This window comes from Pan troglodytes, chromosome 23 (genome assembly GCF_028858775.2).
Source record: "Pan troglodytes isolate AG18354 chromosome 23, NHGRI_mPanTro3-v2.0_pri, whole genome shotgun sequence".
Taxonomy (NCBI): domain Eukaryota; kingdom Metazoa; phylum Chordata; class Mammalia; order Primates; family Hominidae; genus Pan; species Pan troglodytes.
In genome coordinates this window covers 41,179,258-41,203,983 of record NC_086016.1, presented here as the reverse complement: position 1 = coordinate 41,203,983, position 24,726 = coordinate 41,179,258, and the positions used below count along the sequence as shown (strand labels likewise).

Below are 24,726 nucleotides of genomic sequence, written 5' to 3'. Positions count from 1 at the left end.
TGGAGAAACCCCATCTCTACAACCGAAAAAAAAAAAAAAAAAAAAAAAGAACGTGGTGGTACATTCCTGTAATTCTAGCTACTTGGGAGGCTGAGGCAGGAGGATCACTTGAGCCCAGGTGATTGAAGCTGAAAAAAAAAAAAAGCGTAGGTTGGGCGCAGTGGCTCATGCCTGTAATCCCAACACTTTGGGAGACTGAGGTGGGCAGATCACCTGAGGTCGGGAGTTCGAGACCAGCCTGACCAACAGGGAGAAACCCCATCTCTACTAAAAATACAAAATTAGCTAGGTGTGGTGGCGCATGCCTGTAATCCCAGCTACTCGGGAGGCTGAGGCAGGAGAATTGCTTGAACCAGGGGCAGGGGGGCAGAGGTTGCGGTGAGCCAAGATCGTGCCACTGCATTCCAGCCTGGGCAACAGGAGCGAACCTCTGTCTGAAAAAAAAAAAAAAAAGCCTGGGTATTTGAAGACTTTGTGTCTAGGCCAGGGAAGTGTTGGGGCCAGGTGGTTATTGGTGATTGCTGGCTGCAGTCTGAACAACCCACATCCCCCACGAAGCCACTGGGAGGCTGTGGGTGGTGAGTGGGGGGTGTCCCGGGGTGTGGTGTCATGGTATTATGTTTGTGAGGGCGTCACTTTCCCCCACTGCATCTTAGTGGCTTCCTCCCCTCCAGCTGGAACCTGGGTCCAGCAGGCGGGGAAAGAGCCCACGGGGAGGGGAGCTTGTGAGAGAAGGAGGGCCTTGGTGACTTGGTGCTGATGTGCCTTGTTTTCCGGGCTGGCACAGGCAGGACACCCTGGATCCCCAGCCCTGACCCTGATTGTCCCTCAGGCCCCAGCTGGACCCAAAGTCACTTTCTTAGGTTTGGCTTTGAGACATCTCTTCTCCCTCTCCCTTTTACTGTCTCTCCCCTACCATGAAGATCAGAGAGGAGGGAGGTGCCTGTGAGTCACCTTCTGACTCACAGGAGGGCACAGCCAGGGTCTGGGGCGGGAGTGTGTGCAGTTGGCCAGTGTGCATGTGCATGTGTGTGCACAGTCAGCGTGTGTGTGCACGGTCAGCATGTGTGCATAGGCAAGTGTTCATGCATGTATGCTTGTGTGCACCTGTGCATGTTTTGTGAGGGGGCTGAGCTGGGGGAGGGGGAGAAGACATGCCTTGGCTTTCTCACCTTTAAAATGCATGAGCTCTGGCCGGGCGCAGTGGCTCACGCCTGTAATCCCAACGCTTTGGGAGGCCGAGGTGGGTGGATGACCTGAGGTCAGGAGTTCCAGACCAGCCTGGCCAAAATGGTGAAACCCCATCTCTACTAAAAATAGAAAAAAATTAGCCGGGTGTGGTGGCAGGTGCCTGTAATCCCAGCTACTCGGGAGGCTGAGGCAGGAGAATCACTTGAACCCAGGAGGCGGCCGTGTCAGTGAGCCGAGATCGTACCACTGCACTCCAGCCTGGGCGACAGTCTCAAAAAATAAAAATGAAAAAATAAATAAAAATAAAAATAAATAAAATAAAATGCATGAGCTCATGGAAGCTGCCCCAACCCGAGGGGGCCACTAAGTCACAGCCAGGACAGGGTGCTTACCTGGAGCAGGTGCATAAGGCTTGGTTATATTGAAAGCGTGAAGAAATATCAAATAGGGGTAGCAAAGCCATTCTGCATTCTAAATAGTTTACATTGATCAAACTAACACTTCTGACACAACTACCATGCAACAGCCATTTGTAGACCCGTGTTTGGGTCTACAAAATCTTGAAAGTTGAAGTAGATCTTTCCTGAATATGAGGCCCAAACTCACAGACCTCCTGGCCTCCGGAGGTTAATAGGACCCTCGGTGTGCAACCGGGAGGCCACAGAGGCCGTGGATGAGGGGAAGGCAGGGCGGGGCACTGGCTGCTCAAGCTGGGCTAGGAGCACTGTGGCAAGGACCTCTGTGTCTGTTGCGTTCGTCCCTCTTCCCTCGCCATCTAGAACCGTGCCTGATGCACAGTAGGCTCCCAACACAGATGGCTGGATCAATGATGACTGACTGCATGTCCCAGGTATGGAAGATCTCAACTGGGCCATGGCTGCGGGGATGGTGGGAGGGTGCTGGACAGGGAAGCCTGGTTATCATTCCCTCCTGGTGCTGCTGAAGGCCCCCTTTCCTCCAACTTTGACCAAGTGAAGATGGGTGGAGAGCTGACGCCTGGGTTCTAATAGGACAGGTCACTTCCCTTCCCTAAGAATCAGTCCCCTCCCTTGTCTGTAAAACAGGGATGCACCATGTTCCACCTTTGTGGTTTCTGGGCAGCATCAGACCATTCTCTGAGGTCTTCTCTAGCTCCAGGATCCAGAGAAATGGCTTGGGATGGCTGGGCGCGGTGGCTCATGGCTATAATCCTAGCGCTTTGGGAGGCCGAGGCGGGTGGATCACTTCAGGTCAGGAGTTTGAGACCAACCTGACCAACATGGTGAAACCCCACCTCTACTAAAAATACAAAAATTAGCTGGGCGTGATGGCAGTTGCCTGTAATCCCAGCTACTCGGGAGGCGGAGTTTGCAGTGAGTTGAGATTGTGCCGTTGCACTCCAGCCTGGGCGACAGAGCGAGACTCCGTCTCAAAAAAAAAGAAAGAAAGAAAAGAAAAGAAAAGAAAAAAGAAAAGGCTTGGGAGAAGGGACTTCTGGAGTAACAGGGGACTTGGAGACAAAAGGAACAGAGGAACAGTTTGTGCCACGAAGACGAAGCATTTCCCAGACGCAGGGGTTTTACAGTAAGAACCCACAGGGTGCGTCTGTGCAGTCCCACGTGGATCAACACACGTGGCCCATCCTGACAGTTTTCAAGCCAACCCTACATTTTGGTCTGTGTATTCAATCAGCTATACCTCCCCTCCACCAAGCTAGGCTGCCGGTCAGCCCCGATTTTTTATCTGAGCACAAGAATGTCCAAGAGTGATGTTCAAATGCTGTAGCAACATTTACATCCAGGGTTCCTGGCTTTTCCCTGTGTTTCCCAGCCAGGTGGCCCTGTAGAGACCCAAACGTTCAGCCACCACAACTGCTTCTTAGAGAACCATGTGGGCTCCTGGTGACTTAGGTACCCACCCTGGTCCTCTCCGACCATCTGTGTCCTCCTCCACCCTGGAAGTCGGCCAGGGCTTGATGTCAGGCTCACCAGTTTATATTTTCTGTTATCAACAACAGTTCCTCCTTTTCAACCTTTCTTTCTTTCTTTCTCTCCTTCCTTCCTTCCTTCCTTCCTTCCTTCCTTCCTTCCTTCCTTCCTTCCTTCCTTCCTTCCTTCCCTCTCTCTCTTGCCCGCTCTCTCTCTTTCTCTCTTTCTTTCTCTCTTTCTTTCCTTGAGACAGAGTCTCATTCTGTGGCCCAGGCTGGAATGCAATGGTGCAATCTCGGCTCACTGCAACCTCCGCCTCCCAGGTTCAAGTGATTCTCCTGCCTCAGCCTTCCTAGTAGCTGGGATTACAGGCGCCTGCTACAACGCCTGGCTAATTTTTGTATTTTTAGTAGAGACGGGGTTTCACCATGTTGGCCAGGGTGGTCTCAAACTCCTGACTACAGGTGATCTGCCCGCCTCGGCCTCCCAAAGTGCTGGGAGTGAGCCACTGCGCCCGGCACCTTTTCAACATTTCAAACATTTGCCTGCCTTTAGCGTCTGGCTCCAGTTCCCATTCTCTGAGTTTCCTCCAAGATGATGGCAGTGGTTCCTGGCTCCCTGGCTGCGTCTGGATGCTCTCGGCAGCAACTCGGTCTGTGGAAGCTGGGCATCCTCTGTAGCTTTCAGGGAGTGGAGGCTAAAGGGAGGGGAAGAAGAAGGTGATTCTGACTGAACATTGTTTATTTTGATTGCAGATATTTATTAAAATGGAAAGGCATTGTTTAATCTTCTGTGCCAATGAGAATCCTTCAAGCTGCCTACAACAAAGACCGCTGGGAAGCTGAGGCCAAGAACGTCTGAGCCTAGGAGTTCAAGGCTGCAGTGAGCTGTGATTAGGCCACTGCACTCCACACTGGGTGACAGAGGGAGACCCTGTCTCAAAAAAAGAGAGACTCTTAGCCACATTTCCACATTCCAATTTTTTTTGAGACAGAGTCTCACTCTGTGGCCCAGGCTGGAGTGCAGTAGCGTGACCTCGGCTCACTGCAAGCTCTGCCTCCCGGTTTCAAGCAGTCCTCCTGCCTCAGCCTCCCAAGTAGCTGGGAGTAGAGGCTAATCTTTGTATTTTTAGTAGAGACACGGTTTCACCATGTTGGCCATGGCTGGTCTCAAACTTCTGGCCTCAAGCAATTTGCCCACCTCACCTCTCAAAGTGCTGGAATTATAGGTGTGAGCCACCGTGCCCAGGCTTTTAGATTTCAATTTATTTATTTATTAATTATTATTATTATTTTTGAGATGGAGTCTCACTCTTGTTGTCCAGGCTGGAGTGCAGTGGCGTGATCTTGGCTCACTGCAACCTCCATCTCCCAGGTTCAAGTGATTCTCCTGCCTCAGCCTCCCGAGTAGCTGGGATTACAGGCACCCACCGCCACACTCGGCTAAGTTTTGTATTTTTTAGTAGAGACGGAGTTTTGTCATGTTGGCCAGGCTGGTCTCAAACTCCTGACCTCAGGTGATCCACCTGCCTTGGCCTCTCAAATTGCTGGAATTACAGGTGTGAGCCACCGCACCTGGCCAGATTTCAGTTTAAATTGTACTGTGGATATAGAATATCAGATCTTGTCATCGAGAAACTTTTTTAAATTAAACTTTTTATTTTGAGATAATTGTGGATTCACATGCAGTTGTAAGAAATAACACAGAGTGATCTTGTGTATCCTTTACCCAGTTTCCTGCAATGGTAAATAACATCTTGCAAACCTATAATAAGATGTCATAACCAGATTAACATCGACTTGGAACGTTTCCGTCACCATGAGGATCCCTCCAGGCATCCTTTTATGGCCACGCCCACTTCCCTCCAAGCCCAGCTCCTCCTCAGCACCTGGCAACCCACGGCTCTGTTCTCCATTTCTGTAATTGTGTCATTTCAAGAATGTTATATAGGCCGGGCGCGGTGGCTCAAGCCTGTAATCCCAGCACTTTGGGAGGCCGAGGCAGGTGGATCATCTGGGGTCAGGAGTTCCAGAACAGCATGGCCAACATGGTGAAACCCCGTTTCTACTAAAAATACAAATATTAGCCGGACATGGTGGTGGGCGCCTGTAATCCCAGCTACTCAGGAAGCTGAGGCAGGAGAATCCCTTGAACCCGGGAGGCGGAGGTTGCAGTGAGCCGAGATCGCGCCACTGCACTCCAGCCTGAGTGACAGAGACAGACTTTGTCTCCAAATAAATACATAGAATGTTATGTAAATGGAAGCATACAGTGTGTAAACTTTTGGGATTGGCTTTTCTCACTCAGCGCAGTTCTCTGGAGGGTCATCCGGGAGTCGTGTGTATCAACAGTTCATTCTTTTTTATTGCTGAGTAGTTTTCCATCGCCTGAATGTTCTACAGTTTGTTTAACTCTTCATTTGTTGAAGGACATCTGGGTTGCTTCCAGTTTTGAGCTATTATGACTAAAGCTGCTATAAACATTCCCGTACAGGTTTTTGTGTGAACATAAGTTTTCATTTCCCTGGGATAAATGCCCAGGAGTGCAACTGCTGGGTTGTATGCATGGTTCTTGCACGTTTAATTTTTAAAGAAATTGGCAAACTGTGGCCGGGCATGGTGGCTCATGCCTGTAATCCCAGCGCTTTGGGAGGCCAAGGCAGGTGGATCACGAGGTCAGGAGATCAAGACCATCCTGGCTAACATGGTGAAACCCCGTCTCTACTAAAAATACAAAAAATTAGCCAGGCATGGTGGCGGGCGCCTGTGGTTCCAGCTACTCCGGAGGCTGAGGCAGGAGAATGGCTTGGGCCCGGGAGGCGAAGCGTACAGTGAGCCAAGAACGCACCACTGCACTCCAGCCTGGGCCACAGAGTGAGACTCTGTCTCAAAAAAAAAAAAAAAAAGGAAATTGGCAAACTGTTTTCCAGAGTGGCTGTACCATTTTACACTCCCACTAGCAATGTATAAGTGATCCAGTGTGCCAACATTGGGTGGTGTCACGGTTTTTTATTTCAGCCATTCTGATAGGTGTATAATGCTATCTCATTGTGGTTTTCATTTGCGTTTCACTAATGGTTAATGACGTTGAACATATTTTCATGTGCTTATCTGTCATTTGTATACCCTCTTTGATGAAATGTATCTTCGTGTCTTTTGCCCGTTTTCTAATTGGATTTTTTTCTTTTTTTTTTTTTACTGTTGAGGTTTGAGAGTTCTTTATATGTTCTAGGCTCTTTGTCAGACAGCGGTTTGCAAATATTGTCTCCCAGTCTGTAGTTTTGTCTTTTCATCCTCTTAGCAGAGTCTTTCACAGAGAGAAAGTTTTAAATTTTAATGAAGTCCATTGTATCAGTCTTTCCTTTTATGGATCGTAATTTTGGTGTCAAGTGTGAGAACTGTATGCGTAGCCCTAGATTTTAAATATTTTCTCCTGAAAGTTTTATATTTTTACATTTTACATTTAAGTTCATGATCCATTTGAGTTTGTTTTGTGTAAAGTGTGAGACTTAGTTTGAGGTTCCTTTTTTTTTTCTTTTTGCCTATGGTTGTCCAATTGCTCCAACAATCTTGGTTAAAACATCTGTCTTTCATCCACTGAATTGATTTATACTATTATAAAAACAAAAAATCAGCCAGGCATATCTTTGTGGAGTCTTTTCTGAGTCTTCTATTCTGTTGCCCTGATCTATGTGTCTCTCCCTCTGCCAATACCACAGTCATGATTATTGTAAATATATTACATAATAAGTCTTATATATCTCATATATAATAAATCAGGAAGACTGATCTCTCCCACTTTGTTCTTCTTTTTAAAATTTGTTCCAATGATTCTAGTTCCTTTGTTTTTCCATGTAAGTCTTGAAATATGCTTGTCTATATCTACAAAAAATCTTGCTGGAATTTTTATAGGAAGCACATTAAATCTGTATGTCAATTTGGGAAGAATTAAAATCTTTACTATGTTTTGGAAAATGTATTAATGTGATGTGTCTCTCCATTTATTTATTTTTCCTTTCTTTCATCAGTATTGTGTAGTTTTCAGCACACAAACCTTGTCTACATTTTTTATAAGATTTATACCTAAGCAGTTCTTTTTTTTTTTTTTCTGAGACAGAGTCTTGCTCTGTTGCCCAGGCTGGAGTGCAGTGGTGCGATCTCGGCTCACTGCAAGCTCCGCCTCCTGGTTCACGCCATTCTTCTGCCTCAGCCTCTTGAGTAGCTGGGACTACAGGCGTCCGCCACCACGCCTGGCTAATTTTTTGTATTTTTAGTAGGAGACGGGGTTTCACCGTGTTAGCCAGGGTGGTCGTGATCTCCTGAACTCGTGATCTGCCCACCTCGGCCTCCCAAAGTGCTGGGATTACGGGTGTGAGCCACCGCGCCCAGCCAATTCCTTGGGATTTTCTATGTAGACAATCATATCATCTATAAATAGGGACAGTTTCTCCCTTTTTGATCTGTATGTCTCTCATTTCTTTTTCTTGCTTTATTGCACAGGCTAGAACTTCTAGCAGTATGTTGAATAAGAGTGTGAGAAGCCCTAAGTCTTTCATCATTGAGTTTAATGTTAGCCGTAGGTTTCTTATAGATACTCTTCATCAAGTTAGGGAGGTTCACTTTCTATTCCTATTTTTTTCCCAAGAGTTTTTATCATGAGTGAATGTTTGATTTTGTGTAGAATTGGTATTAATTCTTCATTAAATGTTTGGCAGTGTTCTGAGCCTGGAGACTTTTTTTTTTTTTTGAGATGGAGTCTCACTCTGTCTCCCAGGCTGGAGTGCAGTGGCGCGATCTTGGCTCACTGCAACATCCACCTCCCAGGTTCAAGCGATTCTCCTGCCTCAGCCTCCTGAGCAGCTAGGATTATAGGCACCTGCCAACACGCCTGGTTAATGTTTTGTATTTTCAGTAGAGATGGGGTTTCACCATGTTGGCCAGGCTGGTCTTGAACTCCTGACCTCAGGTGATCCACCCACCTTGGCCTCCCAAAGTGCTGGGATTACAGATGTGAGCCACCACACCTGGCCACCTGAAGACTTCTTTTGGGGGAGTTTTAAAACTGCAAAGTAGCTGGACATGGTGGCATAGGCCTATAGTCCCCACTACTTGAGAAGCTGAAGTGAGAGGATGGCTTGAGGCCAAGAGTTCAAGACTGCAGTGTGCCATGATAGCACTTGTGAATAGCCACTGTACTCCAGCTTGGGCAACATAATGAGGACCCTGTCTTTAAAAAATAATGTAATATAAAATAAAATATTACAAAGTCATTTTCCTTAATAGTATCAGGCTATTTAAATTATCTGTTTCATATCGGGTAAGTTGTAACTGTATTTTTCTAAAAAGTGATACTTTTCATCTAAGTTGTCAAATTTATGTATATAATGTTGTTCATCGTATTTTCCTGTTATACTTTTGTTAAGGGTCTACAGGGGTATTCCACGTTTCATTCCTAATATCGGTAATCTGTGTCTTCTTTCCCTTTCTCTTTGTCAGTGTTGCTAGAGGCTTGTCAATCTTATTAATCTTTTCAACGAACAAACCTTTTGTTTCACTTATTTTCTCTATTGTTTTTCTGCTTTCAATTTCTGTTCTTATCGCTATTAGTTCCTTGTTTTGAGTTTATTTTGTTCTTCTTCTAGGACTTTTTTTTTTTTTTTTGAGACAGAGTCTCCCTCTGTTGCCCAGGCTGGGGTGCAATGGCACGATCTTGGCTTACTGCAACCTTATTGGTTATTGGTAGTTAAGGCCGGGTGCAGCGTTGCATGCCTGTAATCCCAGCACTTTGGGAGGCCGAGGCAGGCAGATCACCTGAGGTCAGGAGTTTAAGACCAGCCTGACCAACATGGGGAAACCCCATCTCTACTAAAAATACAAAAATTAGCTGGACGTGGTGGCAGGCGCCTGTAATCCTAACTCCTTAGGAGGCTGAGGCAGGAGAATCCCTTGTCTGGGAGGTGGGGCTTGCAATGAACTGTGGTCACACCATTGCACTCCAGCCTGGAGGAGAGAGAGAGACTCTGTCTCCAAAAAACAAAACATAACATAAATAAAGTTAATTTCTTACAAGCAGCATCTAATTGGGTCATGTTTTAAAATCTGCTCTGTTAATTTCTGTCTTTAATTAGCATATTAAGACCATTAAGACTTAATATAATTCGGATATGTTAGGGCTGAATTCTTTTTTGTTGGCTTGTTCTCTCTTTTTCTCTTCTATCTGTTTCCATTGTCTGGCCTTCCTGTGGAGTACTTTAACATTCTTTAGAATTTTATTTTGGTTTATCAATGGTGTTTTTAAGTGTATATTTTAATGTAGCTTTTTAATAGTTTCTCTAGTTATTACATTATATATACGTAACTTATCACAATATACTGATGTTGTCATTTTACCAGTTTCAGTGAGGTGTATAAACCTTACCTCCCTTTAAGTTCTTTTATCTCTTCCATTTATAATTGTCTTAAATGTTTCCTCCACATACATTGACAGCCATATCAGAAGGTGTTATCATCTTTGCTTCAACTATCAAACATGAGGGGAGAAGTCTCATGGTTACCCAAACCTTTTCATGCTATGTTCTTCCTTCTTCCTTCCTTTCTGTTTCCAGATTGATGTCTTCTTTTATCACTCTATTTCTGTTTTGAGAACTTCCTTTAGTTTTTTAGAGTGTGTTTGCTGATGATAAATTCTCTTAGATTTTTTTTTTAATCCAAGAATACTTTGATTTGCCTTTTATTCTTGAAGGATACATTTTCTCTGGACATAGGATTCTGCATTGACAGTTTTTTCCCCCAGCACTTTAAAAATGCCATACCACTTCCCTCTGAACACCATAGTTTCAGACGAGCAATCCATCGTTTTTCTTTATTTTTTTTACCCTATAGGTAAAATGTTTCTCTCTTGCTGCCTTCCAGATTTTTTTGTTTTGTTTTGTTTTGTTTTTAGTTTCCAGGAAAATTTGACTATCATGTTTCTTGGTGTGGATTTCTTTGGGTTTATCCTGTGTGGTATTTGCTTAGTCTGTTTTTGTTTTGTTTTGTTTTGTTTTTTTTTGACAGGATTTCACTCTAGGATTTCACCTAGGCTGGAGTGTGGTGGCGCAATCATGGCTCACTGCACCCTTCAGGAGGTGGAGAACTCCTGGGCTCAAGTGATCCACTTACCTCAGCCTCCTGAGTAGCTGGGACTGTAGGTGCACATCACCATGCCTGAATAATTTTTTTGTATTTTTAGTAGAGATGGGGTTTCACCATGTTGACCAGGCTGGTCTTGAACTCCTAGGCTCAAGAAATCTGCCCATCTTGGCCTCCCAAAGTGCTGGGATTACAGGCATGAGCCACTGTGCCCTCTTGATTAGCCCTCTTGATTCAGTCAGCTTATGTCTTTTGCCAAATTTGAGACAGATTTTCAGCCCTTATTTCTTCTTTCTTTCTTTCTTTCTTTCTTTCTTTCTTTCTTTCTTTCTTTCTTTCTTTGAGACAGAGTCTTGCTCTGTTACCAGGCTGGAGTTCAGTGGTGTGATCTTGGCTCACTGCAACCTCTGCCTCCAGGGTTCAAGCAATTCTCCTGCCTCAGCCTCCCAAGTAGCTGGGATTACAGGTGTGCCACCATGCCAAGCTAATTTTTGTATTTTTAATAGAGACGGGGTTTCACTATGTTGGCCAGGATGGTCTCAATCTCTTGACCTCATGATCCACCCACCTCAGCCTCCCAAAGTGCTGGGATTACAGGTGTGAGCCACCATGCCCAGCCCCTTATTTCTTTGAGTACTTTTTCATCCCCGCCCTCCTTTTGTGACTTCAGTGACATGACGTTAGATTTTTTCATTATAGTCAAACAGCTCCTGGAAGCTCTATTTGGTTTTTTTTAGGTCTGTTTTATCTCTGTTATCCAGGTTAAATGATTTCTCCTGCTCCACATTCCAGTTCACGAATTCCTTCCTCTGTGCTCTCCATTCTGTGTTTGAGGCATCTCTTTATATTTTCTGCTTCTTTGCTGAGGATTTCAATTTTTTCACTGGTTTCAAGTGTGTTTGTAACGTTTCTGCCAGCCTGGGCAACATGGCAAGACACCGTCTCAACAAAAAACACAAAAATTAGCTGAGCATGGTGGCATGTGCCTGTAGTCTCAGCTGCTCAGAAGATTGAGGTGAGAAAATCACTGGAGAATCACTTGAGCTGGGAGGTTGAGGCTGCAGTGAGCCAAAATCGTATCACTGCGCTAAAGCCTGGGTGACAGAGTATGACCCTATCTCTAAACAAAGACAAAACCACCACCACTGCCGCCAACAAAAAAAATTTCTATTACCTTGGTGTTGGCATCTATTGATTACCTTTTCATTTGGTTTGAGACCTTCCTGGTTCTTGCCATGAGTGATTTTTCAGAGTTTTTTGTTTTTGTTTTTGTTTGTTGTTGTTTTTTGTCTTTAAGACAGGGTCTCACTTAGGCTGGAATGCAGTGGCATGATCACAGCTCGCTGCAGCCTCAAATTCCCAGGCTCCAGCAATCCTCTTGCCCCAGCCTCCTGAGTAGCTGAGACCACAGACGTCTATCACCACACCTGGCTAATTTTTGTATTTTTTGTAGAGATAGGTTCTTACCACGTTGTCCAGGCTGGTCTCAAACTCCTAAGCTCAAGTAATCCACCCATCTCGGCCTCCCAAAAGTGCTGGGATTGCAGGCGTGAGCCGCCGCACAGGGCCCCATGAGTGATTTTCTATTGAAAACTGGACATTGTGGGTATTCTGTTATGAGATCTCTGTATCTTATGAAACCTTTTGCTTTAGCTAGTTGCCTCTGACGCTGCATTAGCAGGGGAAGCAAGGATGCTGCCTCATTACTGCCAGGTGGGGTTCGAAGTCCAAGTTCTCGGGCCAGGCTCGGTGGCTCACACCTGTAATCCTAACACTCTGGGAGGCCGAGGCGGGTGGATCACGAGGTCAGGAGTTCAAGACCAGCCAGGCCAACATGGTGAAACCCAGTCTCGACTAAAAATACAAAAATTAGCCGGGTGTGGGGGTGCTCGCCTGTAGTCCCAGCTACTCGGGAGGCTGAGGCAGAAGAATCACTTGAACCTGGGAGGTGGAGGTTGCAGTGAGCTGAGACAGCGCCATGCACTCCAGCATGGGTGGCAGAGCGAGACTCTGTCTCAAAAAAAAAAAAAAAAGAAAAAGAAAAAAGAAAAGAAAAGAAATAAATCCAAGTTCTCCACTTGGCCTTTGTTGGCGGATGAGCTGGTGGAGTGCTTTGTTACCGCTCAGGTAGGGATGAAAGTCCCAGCTCTGTACTTGGCCTTCTCTGATGGTGCCCTGGCAGGGAGGTTGGAGAACCTTGTTATAACCTGTTGAGGGCGGATGTCTACGCTCTCCACTCGGCCATTGCTGGCATGGGCACGGACACACATTTTTCTGAGGTGCTTGGCTACAGTAGAGTAATTATTGTCTGAAAATTTTCTGTCTTGCCAGGCTGCCTCTTTTCTAGTTCTTTGGGAAGAAGGCAGGGCTTTGTGGAGTTTTTAAAAAATATCTATGCCCCTTGGTGTTTCTGGCTGCTGGCGTCTTCAGCTCCAAGTCGAGGACACAGGAGGCAAATTCAAACAAACGAACAAAATTCCAGCAAACTCACCCCATGGTGTTCCTGGGGTCCCGGGGGCCTAGCAGATCTGCCTTCTCCTCCCCTCCTTTCAGATCTCCTCCTGCTTGTCTTATATATCATGCCTAGAGTTTTACAGTATACTTGGTGGGAGGCAGTGTCTATTACATCCCAGTAGCAGTCAACTTTTGAAATTTAAATTTAAGTTTACATTTTTATCTCTTGTGGGGATTGTTGAGATAATTTTATTCCTTGGTTCGTAGTACACTTTCATTGTTCATGCAAAGCCCTCCTTTATTTTATATAAACTATACATGTGATCTGGGTGCAGTAGCTCATGCCTGTAATCCCAGCACTTTGGGAGGCTGAGGTGGGAGGATCACTTGAGCCTGGGAGGGGGAAGTTTGCATTGATCCGAGATCGTGCCCCTGTACTCCAGCCAAGACCCTGTCTCAAAGTAAAATAAAACAAAACCAAATATATATATATATGTGTGTGTGTGTGTGTGTGTGTGTGTGTGTGTATGTATGAGTACAAAAAAAAAATCTCTTTTTCATTCCTGGGCCAAACTTCCATTCCTCTCCCACCCCCACACAAAGGCTTCCGCTCTAATGTACTCAGTATGTGCCCTTAAATCCGTGTGTATCCTCAATAACTGTATAGCTTTTTGTCGTTGTGTGTGTGCCTTTTAAATTTACACAAATTCTATCATGTCAGGAATCCCATTTTATTTATCTCCCTTTTTACTCAAAGCTAATCAAAGCTAAGTTTTTTTTTGTTTTTTGTTTTTGTTTTTTTTTGAGATGGAGTCTCACTCTGTTACCCAGGCTGGAGTGCAGTGGCGCGATCTCAGCTCACTGCAAGCTCCGCCTCCCAAGTTCAAGCGATTCTTCTGCCTCAGCCTTCCCGGTAGCTGGGATTACAGGCATGTGCCACCACGCCTGGCTAATTTTTGTATTTTTAGTGGAGACAGGGTTTCGCCATGTTGGCCAGGCTGGTCTCGAACTCCTGACCTCAGGTGATCCGCCCCTACTGGCCTTCCAAAGTGTTGGGATTACAGGCGTGAGCCACTGCGCCCGACCTCAGAAAAGTCTTTTTGGTTTGACCTATGCTGCCCTGCAGATGTCAGGGCCTCCTCTGACTACATGTGTATCCACCGCTTTTTACTTATCCTAGAGGGGGACCCCTGGGTTGCCTCCAACCCTCAGCTGCGTTGCCTCCAACCCTCAGCTGCTGCGGGAACCTCTCAGGTATGCTCCCCTGTAGACTTGGGTGCACCGTGCTTTGGGGTTGACACCGTGGAGTGGGGCTGCTGTGGCATGGACACCCGCTTTCGTAATTGCTCCAAGCTCTGGCAAATCGCTTTCTGAGAAGGCAGCACCACTTTACCCTCCAGCCAGCAACGTCTGGGAAATCTTCCTAGGAAGACGAATTAAAATAACTTTGGGAATTTTTTTGGTAAAGCAGTAATTCCTTTGGCAAAGTGAGCAACTGCCCCCTAAATCATGTTTGGGCTTGTGAATAACAAGGCAGTATAATCAAAGATGGCCCTGGATTTCTCCTGGTGATGAGGAGGGTGTCCTGGCAGGTCCCATGGCAGGTGAGTGAGGTACGGGATTAGGGAAACATCCAGAAGCGGAGAGAGACTCAAACCTCAGAGAGCTCAGGAGAGCAATAGCCTGCTGGGGATCTGGCATGAGTGGAAGGCAAAGGAGACAGCTTCTAGTTTAGAGCCCAGTACATAGTAGATGCTCAATTAATATTTGTCAACAAAATGAATGAAGGAAGGAAAGAATCATTGGCCTGGGGCTCTGGGCACTTGCTGGAGGTGTGTGCTGCTGGGAATTCCAATCTCTGTCTCCCACATTGGCTCAGCCAGTTGGAGGCACACACCTGTGAAGGCAACCAGTGTCCAGGGGCCCTCAAACCACTCTGTCTGTGGTCGCTCTGCCCTTCTTTTCCTATCATTCATTCATTCATTCATAAAATGCTGCCAGATGCCTAACTGGGCCAGGCCCTGCGCTAAGCTCCTGGGGCTTGAGAAAGGAATGACCCAGTCTGTGACCCCAGGAAATTCACAGTTTAGTGTTCTCAATTCAGCGTGGATCCCTCAGCCTCGGGAGTTCCTCCCACTCTTGGCCTTGCTCCTCTTTGATCCCTGGGTCTCTGCACTGGGGGCCTGCCCTGATCTTCCAGCATAAACCAAAACCTTCCACCTCCCCGTGCCCTGCCTTCTCCTCCAACGGATTGCCTGGACTTTGCTTTTGGAGGCTTTATCACAGTTTGTTAGTATCTATTTATTTTTGTGATATTTTAAATTGTTTAAATTTAATTTGTCAACTTATGACTGTTTATTCACAACTGCATGTGTCTGGCATATAACCAGTGCTCACTGAATACTGGTGGAGTGACTGTCAGATGAATAAGGGCTGCAATGGAGGTGCATATGGCTTCCCAAGAAGAGAGTGACCACACTTCTATCTGGGGCCAGAAGGGAGGGCTTCGTGGTGGCAGCGACCCCAGAGCATATTGCCAACTAGATAAGGAGGTTCCAGGCAGAAGAAATTGCACGGCATGTCCAGGGAACTGGGAGTAATGCTGGAAGGTGTATGGATATGACGACGTTGAAGATAAGCCGGTGAGAACTTACACTTGGCCAAGTAGGCTGGTTTTTTTTTTTTTTTTAACTTTTTATTAAAGAGTAACATATGCGGCCGAGCACGGTGGCTCACACCTGTAATCCCAGCACTTTGGGAGGCTGAGGCGGACTGATCACCTGAGGTGAGGAGTTCAAGACCAGCCTGACCAACATGGTGAAACCCCGTCTCTAATAAAAATACAAAATTAGCCGGGTGTGGTGGTGTATGCCTGTAATCCCAGCTACTGGGGAGGCTGAGGCAGGGGAATTGCTTGAACCTGGGAGGCAGAGGTTGCAGTGAGCCCAGATGATGCCACGGCACTCTAGCCTGGGTGACAGAGCGAGACTCCATCTCAAAAAAAAAAAAAAAGATAACATATGCAAAGAAAAGTAGTCATATCGTGTCTCCAGCTTGATGAATTTTCACCAGTTAAACTCAGCTGGGTAACCACTGCCCAGGTCAAGAGGTAGGATGGTACCAGTCTGTAAGAAATCCTCCCGTGCCTCCTCAGGTGTAATTCCTCCTTTCCCCCCAAGAATAAGCACTATCCTGACTTTGTCTGTTTTTGAAGTTCATATAAATGGAATCACACAATGTGTGCAATTTTCTTTGTTAGTCTGTTGCGTGACTGTAAAGAAATACCCAGGCCGGGCGCCATGACTCACGCCTGTAATCCCAGCACTTTGGGAGGCCAAGGCAGGAGGATTGCTTGAACCCAGGAGCTGGAGACCAGCCTGGGCAACAAAGTGAGACCTGTCTCTACAAAAAATACTAAAATTAGCCGGGTGTGGTGGTGTGTGCCTATAGTCTCAGCTACTCAGGAGGCTGAGGCAGGAGGACCCCTTGAGCCCAGGAGGTCAAGGCTGCAGAGAGCTGTGTTGGTGCTATTGCACTCCAGACCAGGTGACAGAGTGAGACTCTGAAAAAAAAAAAAAAGAAAGAAACAAAGAAAGCAAGAGAAAGAAAGAAAGAAAGAAAAAAGAAAAGAAATACCTGAGGTTAGATAATTTATAAAGAGGTTTCATTGGCTCAGAGTTCTGCAGGCTATACCAGCATGGTGCCGGCATCTGCTCGGCTTCTTTTGTTATTTTTACTTTTTAAGACAAGGTCTCGCTCTGTTGCCCAGGCTGGAGTGCAGTGGTATCTCATTGTGGCTTTATTTTACCTTCTTCTGATGAATAATAACACTTTTACATATTTATAAACTTTTTTTTTTTTTTAGATGAAGTCTCACTCTGTTGCCCAGGCTGGAGTGCAGCAGCGTGATCTCGGCTCACAGCAACCTCTGCCTCCTGGGTTCAAGCAATTCTCCCTGCCTCAGTCTCCTGAGTTGCTAGGATTACAGGCGTGCACCACCATGCCTGGCTAATTTTTGTATTTTTAGTAGAGATGGGGTTTTGCTGTGTTGGCCAGGCTGGTCTCAAACTCCTCAACTCAAGTGATCTGCCCACCTCAGCCTCCCAAAGTGCTGGGATTATAGGTGTGAGCCACCACGCCCAGCCTGGAGAACCTCTTTTGTGAAGGGCCTGCTCAAAGTCTCCTGCCTGCTTTCTACTGGTTGCCTCTGTTTTTCTCATTGATTTGTAGAAGTTCTTTACATATTTGGGATCTGAATGCTTTGTCAGGTACTCGTTTTGCAAATATTCACAGAAGGATTCTAAACTAGGAACTGATGAGGTTGAACTGCATATCTGAAAGCTCCCTCTGGCTGCGGTGTGCAGCACAGACTGACTGTGAGACCAGGAAGGGGTGGTGGGGCGACCAGGGCAGCAGCTATGGGGGTGGACAGAAGGGACCAGCGGCAGAGCTGACAAGAAACATCTGCCACATCGTGTCATGACAAGAAACAAGAGGTACATGGTGACAAGGGACGGGGGCAGCAAGGCTGACTTCCAGGCCTCTCTGGCTGGCTGCTGAGCTGACGCACGCTCTGCCACCCGGCCGCTGGCAGCCAAAGGCCGCTTTGTCTATGCAGGCCCCACCCAGGCCTGCTGGTAGAGATGCTCTCGGGTCACCGTCAGGACACTGGAGAGAGTGCCTAGTGTTGAATCTAAGTCTCCCGTGGCAACTGGGGGACAAATAGCCTCCCCCATGGCAGGCGGGTCCCCAGAAGACCCTGTCCCCCAGATGGGTTGGCATCTGTGGGATCTGGACACAGTCAGGCTGGACAATGACCTCCTGTCTACAGCCTCCTTGCCCCTGCTGAGCCCAGGCTCAGGGGATGAGAGTTCTGTTCCAGTGCCTGGGGAAAGTGTGGGAGCAGGTTCTGGAGTGCCTGGGTCCCTGCTGAGTGGCAAGAACAGCACTGAAGTTCCTGCGCCCCTGGTTTATTTCTTGGGAAACACCCTCCACCCCTACTCTGGTTTTCAGCATTTATTTGAAAGGGTCCACCAAACCTCTACTCCCACAGCATTGGGTTCACACGTGTACTGTAGTGTTCCTGCCGTGGTGTGTTAACTAAGCCTCAAACACCTTCCTTCCTTGGTATGAGAAATGTCGTATTTTCCCTGTGCCCGGTGTGCTAGCTGTTTTCCAAGTGTGATGTCAGTCGCTTCCTGCATTCGTTCCTTAGCATTCCTGCTAAAGGAAGCATCGGTTTCTTCATTTCGCAAATGAGGATGCTGACTTGCCCAAGTTCACCCAGCCAGAGTGGGGGAGGCAGGACTTGAACTTGAGCCAGTTGGACCCGGCAGCCCCTTTCCTGTCTGCTCCCCTGCCTCTCCAATAGTGGGGGCCGTGAGGGACTGGAATGGCCTCCCCAGTGGTGGTGACAGGAGCTTCACCGTCACCATCACCTGGCTGCAGGAGTGGGCACAGGTATGGCTCAGTTCCGCTGCCGTGGAGTGGGGGTCCTGGGAGAGCTCAGGCTGATACCCTGGCTTTGCCCCACCTCACGGTGACCTTGGGTGAGTCACTTGTCTCAGGGCCTCAGCCTCCCTGTCATAGCAAGGGAGCCATCCCTACGGAGCCGTGCTCCGGTGGGTAGTGGGGGAGGAAGCGCGCGGACGGACGTGGAACACAGCCAGACTCAAACGGAAGAGTCATCTGCTTTTGTTATGTGCTACCTGTTTGGATTCCTCCTGGCGCCTAGGTTGACCCTTTCTGTTCCCTTTTTTGGTGTTAAGGAAGCGTCGGATCACTTCCCCGTCCCAGTCTTCTCCAGCCTGCACTTTTCCCAGCTTAATCAGTCTCCAGCTGCCCAAGCGTCCCAAGCAGGCCCTGGGTTCCCGCCAACAGCGGCTGCCTGCATCCCGGGGCTCCAGGCCGGGCCAGATGGGCAGCTGGTACTGGTGGCAGGAAATAGCTCTGATGGGGAGACTGCCCCCTTTCTGGTGCTCAACCACTTCGTCTCTGACAGAGCATAGAGTCTCCAGAAGGTTCTACTGGGTGGAGCCAGGGACATGCTTTGGGTCTTCGTCCATCCCTTCCTCTCTCCCAACAGGACCCAGTGTCTCCCAGCCCAGGGTGGGGTAGATTCTGCCCCGCCCCAGGTGGGCTCTCATTGGCCTAAGACAATTACTATATCCCATCTGGTGGCCATTGTGATTGGTTCAGGGATGGCTACAAGGCTGAAGTCAGGCCAATCAGAGCAAAGATATCTGAGCTCCCCGGGAAGAAGACTGTTTCTCTCTCCCCACTGAACATGGAGAGAAGGACAATATCTACACCCGGATTGGATCCTGGGCAACATGGCGAAATCCCATCTCTACAGAAAAATTAGCCAGGCGCTGTAGCCTGAGCCTATAGTCCCAGCTACTCTGGAGGCTGAGGCAGGAGAATCGCTTGACCCTGGGAGGCAGAGGTTGCAGTGGGCTGAGATCATGCCACTGTACTCCAGCCCGGGTGACAGGGAGACCCTGTCTCTAAAAAAAATAATAATAATAATAACAAAAAAGAGTCTGGGTGCGGTGGCTCACGCCTGTAATCCCAGCACTTTGGGAGGCCGAGGTGGGCGGATCACAAGGCCAAGAGATCGAGACTATCCTGGCCAATATGGTGAAACCCCGTCTCTACTAAAACTACAAAAATTAGCTGGGCATGGTGGCACGCGCCCATAGTCCCAACTACTTGGGAGACTGAGGCAGGAGAATCGCTTGAACCTAGGAGGTGGAGGTTGCAGTGAGCCGAGATGTCGCCACTGCACTCCAGCCTGGCAACAGAGTGAGACTCCATCCCCATCCCCCCACCAAAAAAAGATCTAGACCGATTGGGAGCCGCCTGAGACCCCCATGGGAGAGCCAGCCCAAGAGAGGAGCCAAGAGAGGGAGGCAGAGAAATGGGTCCTGTCACTGTGTTTCATGGCTGGATCAAGTTTTGCTCGAACCCTCAAATAACCCCATGCTTTTTGGTTGCTCAGTAGCTCGGATCCTCAGTAGCTCACACATTCCAGTTGTTTGTGTTTTTGTTTTGTTTTGTTTTTTTGAGACGGGGTTTCGCTCTTCTTGCCCAGGCTGGAGTGCAATGGCGCGATCTCGGCTCATGGCAACCTCTGCCTTCCGGGTTCAAGTGATTCTCCTGCCTCAGCCTCCCAAGTAGCTGGGATTACAGGCATGAGCCACCATGCCCAGCTAATTTTGTATTTTTGGTAGAGATGGGGTTTCACCATGTTGGTCAGGTTGGTCTCAAACTCCCGACCTCAGGCGATCTACCCACCTCAGCCTCCCAAAGTGCTGGGATTACAAGCGTGAGCTACCACGCCCAGCCACATTCCAGTTGTTAAAGCCACCATGAGTTGGGTTTTCTCTTCCTTTGAACCTAAGAATCCTGAGCAGGGCCTATTGTATAGTGAGGGCCAGGCCTCTTCCTGCATCTCCAGCAACCAGGACGGAGCCCAGGGCTCAGCCTAGCATCTGTCCTGACCACAAGCAATGTGTATGTGGAAATACGACCACAAGTGTCTCTTTCCTGTCTGTAGCCTCAGAGCCAGAAGCCCACTTAGAGACCTGAAGTCCAATGCGCCCATTTTTCAGGTGGGAACACTGAGGGTCACCACTCTCCACCCCTCTCCTAGTTGGCTGAATGTCTAAGGAACAGGCAGATAGAGAAGGGGCTGAAGGTCCAGCTACGCCCAGAGTCCCCAGTCCTCTGACCTGTGGCCAGGCTTTCTGGGGAGACCTCTCTCCTCCTCATACCCCAGTTCATCCAAGGATGCAGGCTGCATTCTGTATTGCTAAGTCCAGAGTGAGCCCAGCCTATGCATGGAATGTAACATCTCTCACTGAAGGACCCTCAGTAGCTCCCGGTTACCTACAGAGTCCAGTTCACACAACTTTGCCTGACACCTTAGGCCCAATCCCCTCTACCTTTCCTCCTCCATTGTCTCTCTCCTCCCTTGCAACAAGGAGGGGAAACCTGCAGCGACTGTGCAGCCTCTTGTCCCTGCAGAAATGCCTTAGATATCATTTGGCTAAAAAGGAGTGTCACTTTAAATTCACAACCACAAATCTCAGTTTAGTCCTTGGCATTTATTCCAGTTAGCTATTTCTGCATAATAAATTAAAGGCTTAAGACAACAATACTTTTTATTATCTTTCATGGATTCTGTGGGTCATGAACTTGGGAGAGGCTCAGTTGGGTTGTTCAGGGTCTCACAGGGTGACAGACAGGTGGTGGCTGGAGTAACTCTCTCTTCAGGTGCTCTGAGAGCCTTTCCATGTGCAGGGGCTGGTTGGGCTTCCTCACAGCATGGCAGCTCAAGGCGCCAGCCTGAGCACTCCATATGGCAGAAGCTTTGATAACCTAGCCTCAAAAGTGATGCATTGTCACTTCCGCTGCAGTCCATTGGTAGCACAGTGAGTCACAAGCCTGCTTAGGTTCTAGGGGAGGCGAAATTAGACTCTACCTCTTGGTAGAGGAGCGAAAGGTTCTAGAATAACTTGTAGGGTGGGAGATGTTGTTGCAGCCATCTTGGAAAATGCAATCTGCCAGAGTGTTGCTGGGCAATGCCGCTGCATTTCCTGGGTCTACATGCTCCGCTCCAAGAAGGCTCTTCCACACCTTCTCCTTACCCCTCAGACCTCCAGGGCATTGCTGCCTTTTCACTGAGAAAGCAGAAGGGGTCCTGGGGAACCTCCCTGTGCTCACTGTGCACCCCTGCGCCCACTGACGCTGCCTCCTGCTGCCACTATGATGGAGGGCCTGTGTGTCAAGGTGGGTGGACCTATCCCTCCCGCCATGCACACCCCTCTCCTCCTCCCGCAGTGTCCGCTCTTCAGGATCATTCCCCAGAGGAGAATGCTCATTCTTCTTTCTTCTTAAAAAGAACAGCAACCACTGGCTGGGCACAGTGGCTCCAGCCTGTAATCCCAGCACTTTGGGAGGTGGGTGGATCTCCTGAAGTTTCAGGAGTTAGAGACCAGCCTGGCCAACACGGCAAACCCTCGTCTCTACCAAAAATACAAAAAATTAGCCAGGCATCATGGCTGGCCCTTGTAATCCCAGTTGCACAGGAGGCTGAGGCAGGAGAATTGCTTGAACCTGGGAAGTGAAGGTTGCAGTGAGCCGAGATTACGCCACTGCACTCCAGCCTAGGCGACAGAGTGAGACTCTGTTTCAAAACAAACAAACAAACAAACAAACAAACAACAAAACCCAGCAACCACTAAAAACTGAACCGAAGCAAAAAGAAAACCCTCTCCCTTCACCTCTCCCCTCAAGCTGTCTGCTCCCAGCTCAGCCCTAACATGTGCAGGGCTCGGGCCCAGAGCACAGATGGAGACCTGCGCGCTCTGAGGCTAAATATCAAGATGTTATAAATACGTGAACAAACTGTTAAATCAAGTATGCTTTCTTCCTACTCGCTAAGTAGATCTTCTCAATGAGGGCTGGATTTAGAATTCTCTGGCTCCTGGGACCTGGCTTTTTGGGGAGAGCCAGCCTTGGCCTCGCTCCACAGCACCCCCCTTCTTTTCTGGCCCCCAGCTCTCATCCACACCTTGAATGGCCTGGAGCACTGGTGCGTGAGCACCCAGACCAAGCTCTGCCCATCAGCCTTACCCCCGCAGCAAACAGCCACCTCTTGGTCACCCTTGAGAGGGGCAGCCATCAGGGACAAGGGTGGGGCCCTCGAGTCTCTGAGGGGAGAGTTCTTTCTCCTTGCCATTTTTTTTTTTTTTTTTAAGATGGATTTTCACTCTTGTCTCCCAGGCTGGAGTGCAATGGTGCAATCTCAGCTCACGGCAACCTCCGTCTCCTGGGTTCAAGTGATTCTCCTGCCTCAGCCTCCCCAGTAGCTGGGATTATAGGCATGCGCCACCATACTCGGATAAGTTTTTTGTATTTTTAGTAGAGATGGGGTTTTACCATGTTGGCCAGGCTGGTCTTGAACTTCAGACCTCAGGCGATCCACCTGCCTCAGCCACCCAAAGTGCTGGAATTATAGGCGTGAGCCACCATGCCCGGCCCTCCTTGCCTTTTAATGTCCTCTCTCCTGTCCTTTTTGCAAGTCTCCCTCCCCATCAGGCTGTCACGTATGGCTCTGCGGGAGCCTCATTTGTGGCTGTTCCATCTGCTGCCTGCAGGCACCTCGGCTGAGGCCCCACCCTCCTGGGCCTTCCTCCTCCCCGATGCTGTTTCTCAGGCTCCCCTGCCGGCCCCCCTCATCTCTAAACGTTGGCAGCGGGTGCCAGGGCTCAATCCTTGGAGCTCCTCTTTGTCTACACCCTTCCCCAGGGTGGTCTCATCCAGCTCTAGGGGCTGATCCCCACCCACGAGCCAGTGACGCCCGATGAGTGTCCCCAGCTGGCCCCTGCCTGTTCAGCTTTGCCCGGTGGAAGTCTCGGATTTATCACCGGGCATCACCACCTCGACCTGTCCAGCCTCAGCGCCTGTTCTCCCTGCTCCATCCCACCCCAAACCTGCCATCCCCAGCTGGCCCCATCAGTTTCAGTAGCTCTGTCCTTCGAAGTGCTAGGGCCCAAACCTTGGAATAGGCCTTGACCTTCTCTTTCCTTTACCACCACCCTTCATCAGATAGGCCGTACTGCTGTTGGCTCCGCCTTCTGTTCCTCGCCCTCTCCACGGCTGCTGACCCAGCCTAGCCCCGCCAGCTCCCCTCCTACAGGCTCCTTAAGCCTAAGTCAGATCATGCATTTCTCTGCTCAGACCCTCCCCGGCTCCTGCTCCGGCTCCTGCTCCGGTCCTCACTCAGAGCCGCAGCTCAGGTCCTTACAAAGGCCTGCAAGGACCTATGGGATTTTACCCTGACTCTGTCTGCTTGGGCCCCCTCTGCTGACAGCCCTCCTCCTACAGAGCCCAACCTCAGTGGGCTCACTCCCTCACTTCCTTTAGTCTGTGAGGCCCTCCCTGGCCACCCCACATCAAGCTACCCCCACCTCTGGACCCTGCCCCATCCTTCCGCACAGCACCAACTTCTATTCCCTTTACTCATTGGTTGCTTTCCTGCCCATTTCCGTGCATTTGAATGGAAGCTGCACGGTGCCTAGCGTGTGGATGGTATTCAAGAAGTAGTTGTTGAATTGAATAAATGAATGAGTGAATGAATGGCTGACCATTCCCTGTGTTCTTTCCTGAGGAATGCCCACTTGGCTAAGAATCTCTCTCCACCCGGCACTCCAGACTTGTAGCGAGTTGAAGCTAGCCTATCTTCCCCACGCTATACTTAAACTGAGCTCGTGCAACCAGCGGACCCTCCAACCACCACCGGCCATATTTCCCACCAGGACCACATCCCCTGTCCCCAGCCTCTGTGTGAGCTGTCACCTCCTCCCTGAAGGCCTCCTGATTCATCCATGTCTCCCTCTCTCCGGTGCCCTCCTGAGGGGTACCATGTCCTACCTGTGTCTGCCGGCCTCATGACTGGTGACTCTCCCACCCTCCTGATGGACAGTTAACTCGCCAAGGGCTCTGTCTCCTTCATTTCTGTAACCCCGGCACTCAGCAGAGCCTCTGCACACAGCAGGCGCCCACTCAGTGTTTGCTAACTGGAGTTGAACATTTGCCTTAGTTTTATGTTTAGTCTTTTCTGTTGGCCTTATTTTATTTCTTTTTTTTTTTTTTTTTTGAGACAGGGTCTCACTATGTTGCCCAGGCTGGTCTCAAACTGTCAGGCTCAAGTGATCCTCTTGCCTCAGCCCCCTGAGGAACTGGGATTACAGGTGTGAGCCACCATGCCCAGTGAGTTTATTTTATTTTAGTCATGTTCATTTGTTTTCTAGTTCATCTTTAATTTGATTTTTACAACATTTATTCTCCTTTTTCTGATTACAAAACGAACGTGCTCATTGCCAAAAACATTGAAAATACACCGTAAATACACAGGAAATAGGAAATTACTCATGATTTGGCCGCGCAGAGATCACTGTGATTAGCATTTGGTGGGTCACTTTGACTTCTTCTCATTGTGCACTTTCCCTTTTAGTAAATCTTACATTGGGACCATT

The 24,726-nt window shown here is 48.5% G+C and overlaps 1 protein-coding gene across 3 annotated transcripts in view; it reads left to right on the top strand.

Moving 5' to 3' along the window:
* Nucleotides 1–24,726, top strand: part of PDGFB (platelet derived growth factor subunit B) — a 62,722-nt gene extending 37,996 nt beyond the window's left edge. For 2 of the 3 annotated variants that reach the window (XR_001712712.4, XR_001712713.4), the window contains one exon: nucleotides 1–24,726. This exon is cut by the window's left edge and continues 8,700 nt beyond it. The gene's annotated coding sequence lies outside the window, so the exon portion shown is untranslated. The other variant, XR_008541827.2, reaches the window with a different exon arrangement.